The following is a 12,965-nucleotide window of genomic DNA, read 5'->3' on the forward strand; positions in this document are numbered from 1 at the left end:
GTCAGTGTCTATTTAAGAATCCACATCATATTAAGACCAAAGGACTGTGTTTGGATGTAGGGGGGAGATTGTTGTCCCATGCCTATAATGAAAACAATATGGTGAGCCCTGTGGAGATATGTCAAGAGGGTCACCCTGAGATTGTTGAGAAGTTGTTAGTGGTGGTGGAGTAACTAGTGTTCTACATGGAGGTAGAGGTGGATGGATATCTGCCAAGTCCTTTTCCATTCTCCTCTGTTTAACTGGAGGTGTTGGTGGATCAATGGCCTCTTCAAAGGAAAGCTGTCTCTTAGATGGTGTAGTAATCATTGCTTTAACCAACAGTCTGTGTGTGTGTGGTTGTATATGCTGTTGTGACTGCTTGGCATGAACGTGTTGCTCTATCGAAGATGTCAGGTGTCTTGTCAAAACTTTGCTCTGCATCTCTCGTCTACGAGCTCTCTGATCGTGCAGTCTCTTTTTGTCCTGAAAGACCGTCAAGCTTCACAAACTTCTTCACAATGCTGATAGACAAAGGTTGTAAACATCGTAAAGATCAGACCTTGGAAATTTCGAGTGATACTTTGGACAGAAAAATAATGGTGTCCAGTCCATCAGGATTTCATTCTCCGTGCTGGGCAATGGAGAAAATGGTAGACCAAAGGGCGCTGCCCTAAGGGCCTCGATCGAGACGAGTTGATCAGGATCCCAGAATGCGAGGGAAAAGAAGTACATTGTTCGATAACTATACAGACGGAATGGAAGTTTCTCCAAATGGAAAAAAGGCCTAAAGAGGCCTCAAACCGGAACAAAACAATTGAAGATGGAGTTGATGCACAGGCGCATTAAAAGCAAGAGGGTGAGTCACTATACCTCGTGACTAAAGACTTTTCAGAACAAAACCAACTTGCAACCTTCGAGACCCAAAACTTGATGGTAGATATACGCAGAGCATGTGTATCTGCAGTCACACATGCCATCAAACCAGACTGTTATCAACACAAAAAGAGTGGGAGAAGAGGTAATGAAGGGAAGGGTTCATCCTCCTCAATTGCAAACTTTTCTCAAAATAGAGATCCCTACTCTACCAAGTGAACCGACCAGCCCCCTTACTGAAAAAATAAACATTTTTGTTTAAATTCTTTGGAATTTTGAAACAGCGTTTGGTTATTTTCTATAATCTAAATAACCCTTCTGCACGAAATAGAATATGAGGACAGACAGTGTCCCACAGGTATCCGACATATTACTGCTTAAGCGGTTTACTTTCCCAGTACAGTTTTTTTTTTTTAAATGTCCATGTACAAACCAATTTTAGAAATGTTTGTATTTAACCAATTTTGTTATTTTATTTATTTCCCTACTTATTTTCATTTCAGTTAGTTATCAATTTCTATAGCTACTTTTCTACTTCTCCACTGATAAGCACTCTCCAAGGAATGAGAGGGTGGAACCAGGAAAGAGTTCCACTATTATCTGCCATTTTGTATAGGTACCTGGTCCAGCTAACCAGTATGCAGCTACCATCGTGCAACACACTTTTAGCGCATCTTTGAGAAACTCGAGGATGGAGTTTAAGGGCTCAGGGAACAAGTCATTCAACTAGATGCAGGCACGGATGACAGTTAAGTAGGTTAATGGTCCAGGTGGGGAACTTGATGACGTTAGTGTGGCATTGCCAATAGAGTCCTTAAAGGACTAGGAAGGGGACTATTTTATGGCTAACATGCTCTCCTGTTTAATGCATACACAGAGTGTGACTAAAGGCTTGCCTCAGATCCGTGGACCTATAGAGCACCATTAAGTATTTATATGTATGTACTAAGCAACATGTGTGTAGTGTGATATGTGTGAGTGGGTGAGCACATGGAAAATGACCAGCATGTGTACTAGAAGTGTTCACTCTTTGACTACACCTTTTGGACTTTTTCCAGCCATTGATTTCTATAATTTCACAGGCCATTTTCTGCACGGTGGCTAGATTCAATGGTTTTGACGGCAGCATTTTGATTCACATTGCAGTTTGGCACATAGGTTTCAGTTCCCCAGGACTTCCCAGGCTAACTTTACACTTGTTTACAGATACAGAGGAACAGACAACAAGTAGGTGTATATATTTCTTTTGGCATGCAAAGTTCGTGGTGGGTATGCATGTTGCAGATATGTAAGGAGTGGTCCCAGGGAGTTACATTTACACTCCCTATGATGTCACAAGGAAAAGAGGCAGAACCAAGCAGCCCAGATACAAAGAGGCCATTAGGGTCACTGAACACCTCATAAACTTCCCAACTTCTTTCCCAAATGTTATTCATACTGACTGGGGTGTATAGAAAAGTAATAACAGCCAGTGGACAAGTATTTTTAACCCAAAAGAAACCCCACCAGCTCTTTCTCACTTGAAACATTGTTCTGATACCATTCAGTGCTCCTGTGTAATTCATAGGTAGCAGCACAGTGAAACAGGAAGGAATCCAATGATGAAGCATGCCTACAAGGGGCAACCCTGGTGAGTGAGGGTTCTCTTTACAAAGAGTGTTTGATTTTTCAATAAGGAGGTCTGGTCAGTCCACTTGGTAGGAAAGCAGACTGCACCTGCTTGCCTTGAGCCTAGGATCCCCAGAGGTCAGTTGGCAGACCTACTGTGCGAGTTACAGGGACACAACAAGCTACCAAAGGCTTCCTTGTAACTGCCCAGCAGCAGCTGGACCTGCCAGTCCCTGCTGCTGGCCCCTGCCAGTGTGAACCTTGATCCCCAAGAGGTGTCCCTCCAGGTCCTGGACCCTTAACTGGCATCAGAATGTGCATTCCTGCCTCAAAACTGAGCTCTAGGTCAAAATCCAGAAGTCTAGGACTCTCTGTGAATGCAAGCAGGCTCCTCGCATCAACAATGCAATCTTCTCTTCGTGTCAAATAGCAACCATCCACATCTTTCATGAACATAAAGCTCCAGAGACAACCTACTCCTCGCGCCAAATAGGATCCCGTTGTGGTCTCCGCCAATGCGTAGGGCCAGCTGAGGCTCCTCGCATGGACTTTGACAACTGGGACAAACTTGGTCCCTGTACCAGAGTCACACTTTATGCAGTTGGCCTGAACTTGTGACTTTGACCCGGGTCCAGCATGGCCAGATAACTCTGAGTGACACTTTGTGCTCCTTGGTTGTATTTCTATCTAAATCTTTAAACATTCATAACCCTGGTCCTACTTTGTGATTGGTGTCAATTTATTTATTAAATTTTACTCTATATTCCTAAATTGAGTTGGGATATTTCTTGAGTTTCATTTTATTACTGTTTGAGTGCTGCATAAATACTTTACAAATTGCCTTTAAATAAGCCTGACTGCTTTTGTGCCAAGCTCCACAGGGTTTGAGCACAGGTTTATTTAGTTACCTTTGTGGTTCACTCTAACAAGGATTGTGTTTTTATTTGAGAGAGGCTTCCACCCTCTCGACTGATAACCCAATTTATTGCACACATCATTTGTGCAAACCTAACCTCTTCATTTCCAATGTTCTCATGAGTTGCAACATTTACCTACGTACACCATTTTCTAAAAAAACTACTGGCAATCTTTGTCTGCTCATAATTCCATTCGTTTTTGCTTTCCTCAATGAATTCTACCCTGTCCTTTGATGATGTACCATATATTGCTGGCTGCTAAATGGAAAACTATTCTATGGGCCACAGATCTCTGTCTCTCCCGTTCAGTTAACAACGGTTTCTTTTAGTGCTGGGGGCTTCACAGAACCCTCTGTATTCACTATGTACATCTCTTTGCCAAGTAATATTTCTTCATACCTAGGTGCATAGTGTCCACATCCTGTGGGAGTTCTCTTCCATTCTGTTATTTCCACAGTCTAACCATGCGATTCCCACCTACCGTTTCATGTCAGTAACGTTAAAGTTATAATCGGAGGCCATGGCACTTACTGCTTTTACTTATCCCATCACCCTACATTTGAATGTACTCCAGTCTTCCATTTGCCACTGTACCCATTCTTTATTCCATCACTGTACTGCTGCTTTTGATTTGATCACTGTTTCTGTTTGCACTTCTGCCTCAAAATCCAATAGCACACAGCCAGCATTCCTATGGTCTTACAGACTATTTATCTGGCCTCTTAGTCCACTTGACTATCTTTTGCCCTTAGAAGGTCAAGTGACTCATGAGTCATCCCTGGAAATATTGGAAATTGTGCCACTCTACCTTCCTCATGATGCCCTTGTAGTGTAGCAATTTTTAATGTAGCTTTCTGCGCGTTTGCTTAATGTATTAGGCCTCTGTGCACTTTGCGCTAGATGCATTTTATTTCGCCTCGCACTGTTATTTTACAATAACCAGTTTCACGGTCTTGTTTTATTTTCTTCTATCACACTGTTTAGCTTACTTTAGCACTGACGTTCTCAAACAATACATTCTTGCTCGCTCTCTGCTTCAGTCAAGGATACAGTCTGGTACATTGCCAATAGATGTGGTAGAAGTTTAGTCTTTAGGGTTCGTAGAAAGTACACATTCTTACGTAGGGACGTTTCTTAGAACACCGGCGTGTTAGTTATAAAAACACTTCCTAGTCCTGGTACACATAAGAGGGAGATTCCGCCCAGGAAGCCACAACTAGATGCTGGCTGCCCTGTTGCAGATGCTGATCCCGATCACAGGCCTTTGCTCAGGTATGAGGGTCGATGTCCTCCCGGGGAAACCTGAAAGGCAGGCTTAGAGCTTAGCATGCTGTGCTCAAAATATAACTTAGAGAGAGAACGTAATCTAGTTGCACTATGATAGCATTATTCTTATGTTTCACTCTCCTCGTTACTATTTCAATCCTACTGTGTTGTATGGTTCTGGTTATTGCGGCTCTCGCCTTGTTATCTAAAATGCAGTTGTTTTATTAAACCAATCTTTAAAACTCAAACTGCCTTTGTCATTTATATATGAGACCACACTGTGTATGAGAGAAATGGTTGGGACCTGAGTGACCATGACTTCCCTGAGAAGCACTAAGATGTCATGCTCTCGGCTGCCCAATTGTCTCTTCCCTTTGGGAGAGATAAGGCACTGCTAGTTAGCCGGAGCTCAACACGGATTTGGGTGACAAGGGTCCTTTGCCGTGGGTCAGACTTAGTCCCCCACACTATGAACGATCTTGCCGCCCAAAAATCCAGTAGTCTTATTAGGATAATGAGCCTACACAACACCCTTAATCTCAAAATCTTTTCTTAATTGTGCATTTCAAATTACGATGTCCCCAGAAGATGCATATTGTTTGCTTTTCCATGTACTGTCTGCTTTCGGTCTCTTTTTCACAGCAAATATTTCAGCACACGCTGTGTCACTGAAGTCCTGTGATTGTAACTTTATCTCTGCTTCTCACTGTACCCCTGACACACAATGTGTTTCTTCAGTTTCTCTTTTCCAAGTCCTCAGATTTGAATCACAACCTGCACTATGGTTTCATTTTATATGTGCACTTATCTAATTAATTGAAGTTTTGTAGATGCTTTCGGCTCCTACATGGTGACGTGCAGATTAGCCTTAATGGCTGAGAAACCACCCACAATAATAAACACTATGGACATCTTTACAGGTCCTGTATAAGATAACACACCTTCCTTTTTTTTCCTTTTGGAACTGTCTGCTTCTATGTTCTCATCCTGGTTTCAGTGTTGTGTTCTTTAGTGCTTTTCACTTAATTCTAGCATTTAATGTTTGTCACCCACAAGGAGCATGATGATGTCATTTTCTGTGTGTTCTGGACAGGTGCGTAGCTTAGTCACTAAAATTGGGGGCGGCGGTTCAGATTTCCCAACAATCACACTGGAATGTTAAAATGCATTGTAGACAAGCAGGTCTCACGAAAGGGGCTTTAGGGGCAGTGGGATGGGAGAAGAATATGGATTGGTAGGAGTACTAACAGAGAAATTACAATATTTGGTAAAACAGCCAATATTTTTAAAGACTTTCAAAACAGAGGAGGGTGAGAGTGTGTGTGCGCTTCTGTCTATGTATATGGAAAAATGTCTTGGGAAATCTGGCAGTCACTTCACCATCTGTACCCAACTATTTACAAGAAAATACATTTGTTAGGGGGCTGTAACACCCAAACCCTACCCCCCTTAAGCTTAAGCGGTGCCCGATGGAACTAATTGATTATTCTTCATGGATGGTTTTTTTCTCAGTCCGCAGGACGGACAAAAGGGCACGTTTGCTCATTTCAGCTGTATAGGGCACCTTTTACATCTTTTTTCACTATACCTGAGGCTACTGAGAGAAAGATAGTGTGGTCTACAGCTTTTTATTTCATGCGCACAAGTGCTTTGACCTGTAGTAAGCTTTGGGGCTCTTAACCACATCCTCTACATGCCCATCACTTTCACTCGTTCATGGGTTTGACTTTCAGAAATCATGTCCTATCATTGGTAAATGCTTTACATTTCTCCCTCCTTGGGGGGGCTATTATAACTGCCTTGCAGACTGCCCATTACATGGATAATTGCATGACTGCCGATACGTTTGACTGCGATCGAACTTCTTTCTCTTTTTTGTGTCTCTCCTTCGTGCTCATAGCAGCCATGGAGCTTTGAATCGGCTCGCTTATGTCAGCTGTTTTACTTTTCATTTTCAATTTAAGTGGCAAGAAAAGTCCAGTTAGGAATTAAAAACACTAATAGCTGTAACTCGAGCAAACGTGAGACCCATTGCATTGCAAATGCTTGTTTGGGTTGCAATCCAGGCACAGACATATTAGATGTTTGAAAAGCATACATAAGCTGTAGAGTATCCTGTGTCTGGTGGCTCTAATATCTTAAAAGAGCTTACTAACAAATAGCAAGATTCAGTGCAGAAGCTTCTGTGCCTCATTGCTCGTCTGAGTCAAAGATCAAACGTCGGAGCTAAACAAACTCAAAAACTCCTAGTAGGGTGTTTCTTTGTACATATCTATACATACCACTTTTGAAATTGAAGTCCATCTTCAGTTCTCACGTTCATCTCATTAACCTTGATTTTATTAACTTTATTACAGTAAGAAAAGTCAGTGCATGCTTTCAAAGAACACACAAAAATGGTCATAGCACAAAAAAAAATTAATCGTTAATGTGCTGTGTACTGAAGAAATAAGATCCTGAATCAATAAATAACATATGAAAAGGCAAAGGATCCTGATAACATAAGGTCTGAAACAACGTCCAACGGAGATAGATTCATCATGGTGACTATTTCTAGTCGTAGTAAAATATTTATTCATAGTTTTAAAAAAAGATATAAACTATAAGTACAAATATTTAAAAGAAATTCTTCTACACATAATCTGAAAAAGTTTTTTTTTTTTTTTTTTAATTAAATATCCCAAAAACGTATTCAAAGTTCACAAAATGAACTATTTTCTTCAGGACACATCATCATATTAAGCAAGTAAGAAATTAAACAACTCATGCAACTTACAATGGAGCTACAGTAACAAAACAATGATTCACTGTTTATACATAGCCTTTTGAGTTTCCAATTCCTGACAGGGCAATGATCCAACCTGAATTCCATAAAGGTGGATTTTTCAAACCAAAATATTTCATCCAAATCAGGCCCTGCATACCATCATTTAGTCTATATGTTTTTAGAAACCAACTTGGTGACAAGACAATAACTACAGTTATAACTTTTGTCCAAGAGGCTCTTGTTGGAAATCAGGTTTTTAGTTGAGGGGGGTGAACCTTACTCAGCAAGCAAACCACAATTCTTGTTAGGGTGAAACACAAGCAACCCCAAATTGATCTGTACTTAACCCTATGGTAGCTTGGCACGAAAACAGTCAAGCTTAACTTAGAAACAATGTGTAAAGTATTTATGCAGCACTTCAAACATTAATAAAGTGAAAACAGAACACATAAAAAAGCCCACACCAATTTAGAGAAATAGAGAAATATTTAATGAATTGAGACCAAAACATCAAAAAATCAATCAGTAGAACCGGAGATATGACATTTTTAAGATTTCATGCAAGTAAAGCGCCTAAAAGAACAAAGCGTCACTTAAGGTTCTCTCATCATGCAAGACTGGGTGAAAGTCACAAGTTCAGGCCCACCGCGAAGGAGCGCAGGCTGGATACAGGGATCAGGTTAGTCCTGCTGAAAGAGTTATCTTCAAAGGCCAGAATGAAAAGCTCCATTCACTGTGGTACGGGTCACGAAGGGCAGGGAGAGCGTTACAGATGGTTGTCAATATAAGTGGGAAGAGCAAGCTGGGTGCCACGGATGGTTGTTGCTAAAGACCCTGTTGGGCATCGCAGACACTTGTTGCTGGAGTTTTGCGCTGGCATCACCGTAGGAAGTCAATGCTGAAGCACAAAATGCAGATCTCTCATTGCCAGTCATTGATGGTGGTTGCTGTAATGCGAAGAGTTAGGTTCACCGTAGCTTCGCATTGGTGGATGGCATTGGTGCAAGGGGCTTGGGCAATTCCAGTTGCAGGTCAGCTGAGCAGCTGCAGAGCGACTCTGGAGCTTGTTATGTCCCTGTAGCTCGGAACAGGAGGTCAGTCAGCTGACCCTCAGAGTCACTTCAGACTACGATGAAGGGTGCAGGTCCAGTCTTACTTCTCAGCAAGCAAGGCAGCAGCTCATCTGACTGCAGAGCAGCACAGCATCCCTCCTGTAGTGCCCACTTTGAAGTAGAAGTTTCTAGAGAATTCCTTTTGATGTACTTGGTGTTTCCTGCCTTCCATTCCCTGGCTACATCAACAATGCAGCTGTAACAAGATCTTTGTGTGAAAGACAGAGAAAGGTGTATTCAGTTACAATTGGGGCTGAGCCCAGCTCCACCCCATCCCATCCTGCCAGTCGATGGCCCAGCCAGGCATGCCCAATCCCTCTACTGTGTGGCTGTCTGTGAGGAACAAGCAAAGTCCAACTGACAGCTACACCCAGTCATGTGACTCAGGAACAGGCTGCAAGCACCAAATAGTTAGGGCACGAAATTTCCAACTTTCGAAAGTGGCATTTTCAAAATTGTAACTTAAAATCTGACTTTACCAATAAAAGAGGATATTTAATTATACTTTTGAAGACACCAAACATGATAATCCCATAGGCTCTCAATTTGAAGTTATTATTTATTAAATGTAACAAGTTAACCCAATGTTATCCTATGGGTGAGGTAGGTCTTTCAGTGGTTAAAAATTAATTCAAGAGTTTTTCACTACTAGGGCATGTAAATGTGCATGTCCAAGTTTTTTATTCACTGCACCCTGCCCTATGGGCTATTTAGGACCTACCCCATTGGTGACCGATATGTATTAAAATGAAGGGTTGGGCCTGGAAAGAGGCTTAATTTGCCAGGTAGAAATAGCAGTTTAAAATTGCACACAGGCTTCAATGGTGGCCTGAGACATGTTTAAAGGGCTACTTAAGTGGGTGGAACAATGAGTGCTCAAAGTGTATTAATAGCATTTAATTTACAGGCCATGGGTGCACGTAGTGCCATTTTTCTGGGAACTTATAAGTAAATTAAATGTACCAATTGGGTGTAAGCCAATTTCACCAAGTTCAAAGGTGAGAGCAGAAGCACTTTAGCACCGGTTAGTAATGGTACAGTGTGCAGAGACATGAAAGCCAAAAAAACAGATTCAGAAAACAGCAGGGTGAAGGCAATAAGTTTGGGGATGATCGTGGAGAACGAGCCTAGTCCAACAGCTGTCATTCACAGTTAATACAAAAGACTTATATGCTTGCTGTTCATCAATCATATGTGTTAGACAAAATGAGTGCACCATGTGCTATTTGTACTCTATTTGAGACAAGTGAACGCTATTGAACAATTTACAGATTTGCGCATAGAATTCACCAATTCGTACCTCAGAAGCCAAGATATCAATTGACAAGAGAGCTCAAGTCTTAAGGATGAACCATACCATAATTTCATATATTAGTCAGGACATGACTTCTGCCCTGGCTAGAACATGAACTTAACTCCACCATCCTTATGAGGAACATCAAGCAGGGGCATACCAAAAACCTCTTCCCTCTGGTTTTCGGAAGTCCTCAGAGATGCAAAACAACACACCATACTCCTTGGGTATAAGTGGAGATCCAAATACCTACCACACGATAAAACTCTACATCTTTCAGCCATTCAAATTACAAAAAGAAATTGGTTTTCAAGAATTACATTTTTCTGAGATAAAAGTAACTGAGCATAAAATAAACTTAAAGCAGTTTTAATATTATTAATATTGTTATTAATATTGTTATCAATATTGTTATCAATATTAAGACAGTACTGCTCCAGTCAGTTACACCTCCTCTTGTAGCCCATTACAATCATTCTCAAATGAGATAACCTTTTTCCAAGATAAAATCTCTTAAATGTTTAAATCTTCTGATTCTGCAACACATTCAGCCGTTTCTCCAGCAGACCTTCTTGTCAACTCCCTCCTCTCAACATCACTTAAAACAACATCGGTGATGAACAGATTCCACCTACCATAAAGGAAGAATATCTACTATCTAACCATTACATATGCAAACACCCACACCCTTTCCAACTACAGACCTCTTCTCTCCTGCCCACTTCAGCTAAAATCATTGAGCACTCCACTTTTTCATTAGATTATTTACATTACCTGACCCACATCAATCCATCTTCAGACAGAACTATAGTAACTAAGGTCATTGTTGTAGGTTTCTTAGACTATCCTAGCACTGGCAGTGTCACTGGTTTAATTTTACTTAATCTATATTTGGTTTTGAAACAGAAAATTCTCACAAAATTCCCACAAAATTCTCTCTGCCTGCCCTAAAGATGTGGACCTGGGAGGCTTTATCCTAGACTTTTTCATATCTTTTTGACTGACCTCTCTCAACCACAGCACGTCATATTTTTAATTCAGTTACAGAAAGATCCTTCCCAAAAGGTTCACCTCTTAGCCAACCTTCGTGTAATCTTCATGTGACACCTCCTTCTAACATTATTACTTCACTCAGTTTTACTTTATTTTCATATGCCAACAACACCCAAAGCATTCTTAGATTGAATAGGGATTTGGCTTCACTCAAAACTAATTTCAAACATTTCATATCATTCATTTGGCAGTAAATAAACTACAAATTGCTCAAGCTTAACCCTTGCAAAACAAATGGTTTGGTTTTTGGAAATCCCATCATCTGAAGTCACACCTGGTGGCCAGATGAGCTTGTTTCCCCACCTCCTCGTGTCCTTGCTGTGAAGAACTAGGTGGTCATTATCAACAAATTTTCAAGAACACATTTCTAACAGCACGCCCTTGAGAACTCTGAAAATAGTTTATCGGTTTATCCCTATGGAACACAGGAAACCTTTCATTCCCACCAACATTGTAGCAAGAATAGACTACTGGAATATAGTCTCCCTTGGAATTCCCAAAAATGAGACCTGGAACTTACAGTCCATACAAAATATGGTAGCTTGTCTACTGCTTGGTCTAAGAATATTGTGTTGTATGTCGTTTCATCAGAAAAGCCAGGACTGGTTAAACATTGGGAAAATATGTATTTTCAAAGCATTTGTTTTTTGCCATTAGGCTATGAATGTGTTTTGACTTAGTTATATTCAACAATGTTTCAAACTTTGTTTCTTCATGTACTCTCTGCTCAGTCTTAGCCACCTTCTGTCCCCCTACATCACTGACAGAGGCTGGGAGATCTATCCTTCAGTTACCTCACAGTTAAATTCTGGAATAGGCATCAGCCATTGTGCTCCAAATCACAGCACACCTGGCACGTGGTCTTGAGGAAACAACTACTAACATATCCGTTTCCCTCTAACTATCACTTCCTTCATTTATACTTAGTGTGGTCACAGCAACAGGACACCCTTTTTAGGGTAACCATGGCACTTCATATTCTGTCCTTTCCCTCATGGGGTAGGTTTCAGCCTTTACGCGACTGTCAGAGGGCTGGTTACCATCTTGTGGCTATTTAGGTGCTGTGGTATCTTTGTGGAATTTATAAGTCTTTGACAACTTGGGGGATTTATTAAGTGTAGATTTCACAAATGGATTATATATTTGATTTTGTTAACAGAATTTGCTTGTGAGAAGAAGGAAGCTTGTCTAGAGCAATGGAAAGATGCAGGAGTGCTAGTAGAAAATCTGCAACCCAGTGGGAAAATAGTACACACGCAATTTATCACCACTTAACATTCAGCCTCAGTACTTTTTGCCCACTCAGGCCTCTGCGTCATTCCATATATACTTGCAAACAGGGGCAGTATTTTGGTTTCATAATGTTGATTGACATGCATTTCCCTTATCTGGTTTGTCCTTCAAAGCATAAGATTTAAAGATGTCAGGGCACGCAATGCAAACAGTGCTGCAACACTCATTGAGGTCTGCAAGAGAAAGATTGCTGTATACATGACAGAAATCAAATTGTAAATTCCTAGCAATGTTTGAAACAAATGCAATCTATGTGTACATTTCACAAAGCTACAAATGAGAAGTCATCTCCTTCCTAACCGTCAGTGCTCTCTGTAGTACAGTGAGGGTAGGAGGAAGTTAGAGATTCCATCCTGTTACATATTTGCCAAAAAGGGTCTATCCCTACTGATCTGAAAACATGGTAAATTAACCTGCGGCCTATGGTGATCGTCCTTCTCCCTTTGAACAAATTATATAGGCATAAGTAATTAATCAAAGGTTGCTTTCTTTGGTGGGGGCATTGTGAAGGTCACCTCGTGTTTAACTACTTCCCTGGAAACATAATCCTATCACTACACTGTTCTATTCTGGGTGGATAGCAGTGCAATTCTTCCAAGAGCTAACAAGGTAGCCCTAAACTGAGACTTTTTGCATATCAGAGGGACTTTGCTAGTGGGCTAGCGCTGCTGCTACATGTTTGCTTAAACAAAACACAAAGAGTAAAGGTGTGAACTCAAAACACAACCCCAAAATAATCAGGCAAGGCTTAGGACAATCCCTGGTTAGCCATTTTCTGACGCAAGAGCTATCAGGCTTTA

General features: G+C 41.0%; 1 protein-coding gene across 7 annotated transcripts in view; it reads right to left on the reverse strand.

Moving 5' to 3' along the window:
• MYO6 (myosin VI) overlaps nucleotides 1–12,965 on the reverse strand; it is an 892,076-nt gene that overhangs the window by 321,224 nt on the left and 557,887 nt on the right. The gene's annotated exons all lie outside the window — the stretch shown is intronic.

This window comes from Pleurodeles waltl, chromosome 5, assembly GCF_031143425.1.
Source record: "Pleurodeles waltl isolate 20211129_DDA chromosome 5, aPleWal1.hap1.20221129, whole genome shotgun sequence".
NCBI classification, from domain to species: domain Eukaryota; kingdom Metazoa; phylum Chordata; class Amphibia; order Caudata; family Salamandridae; genus Pleurodeles; species Pleurodeles waltl.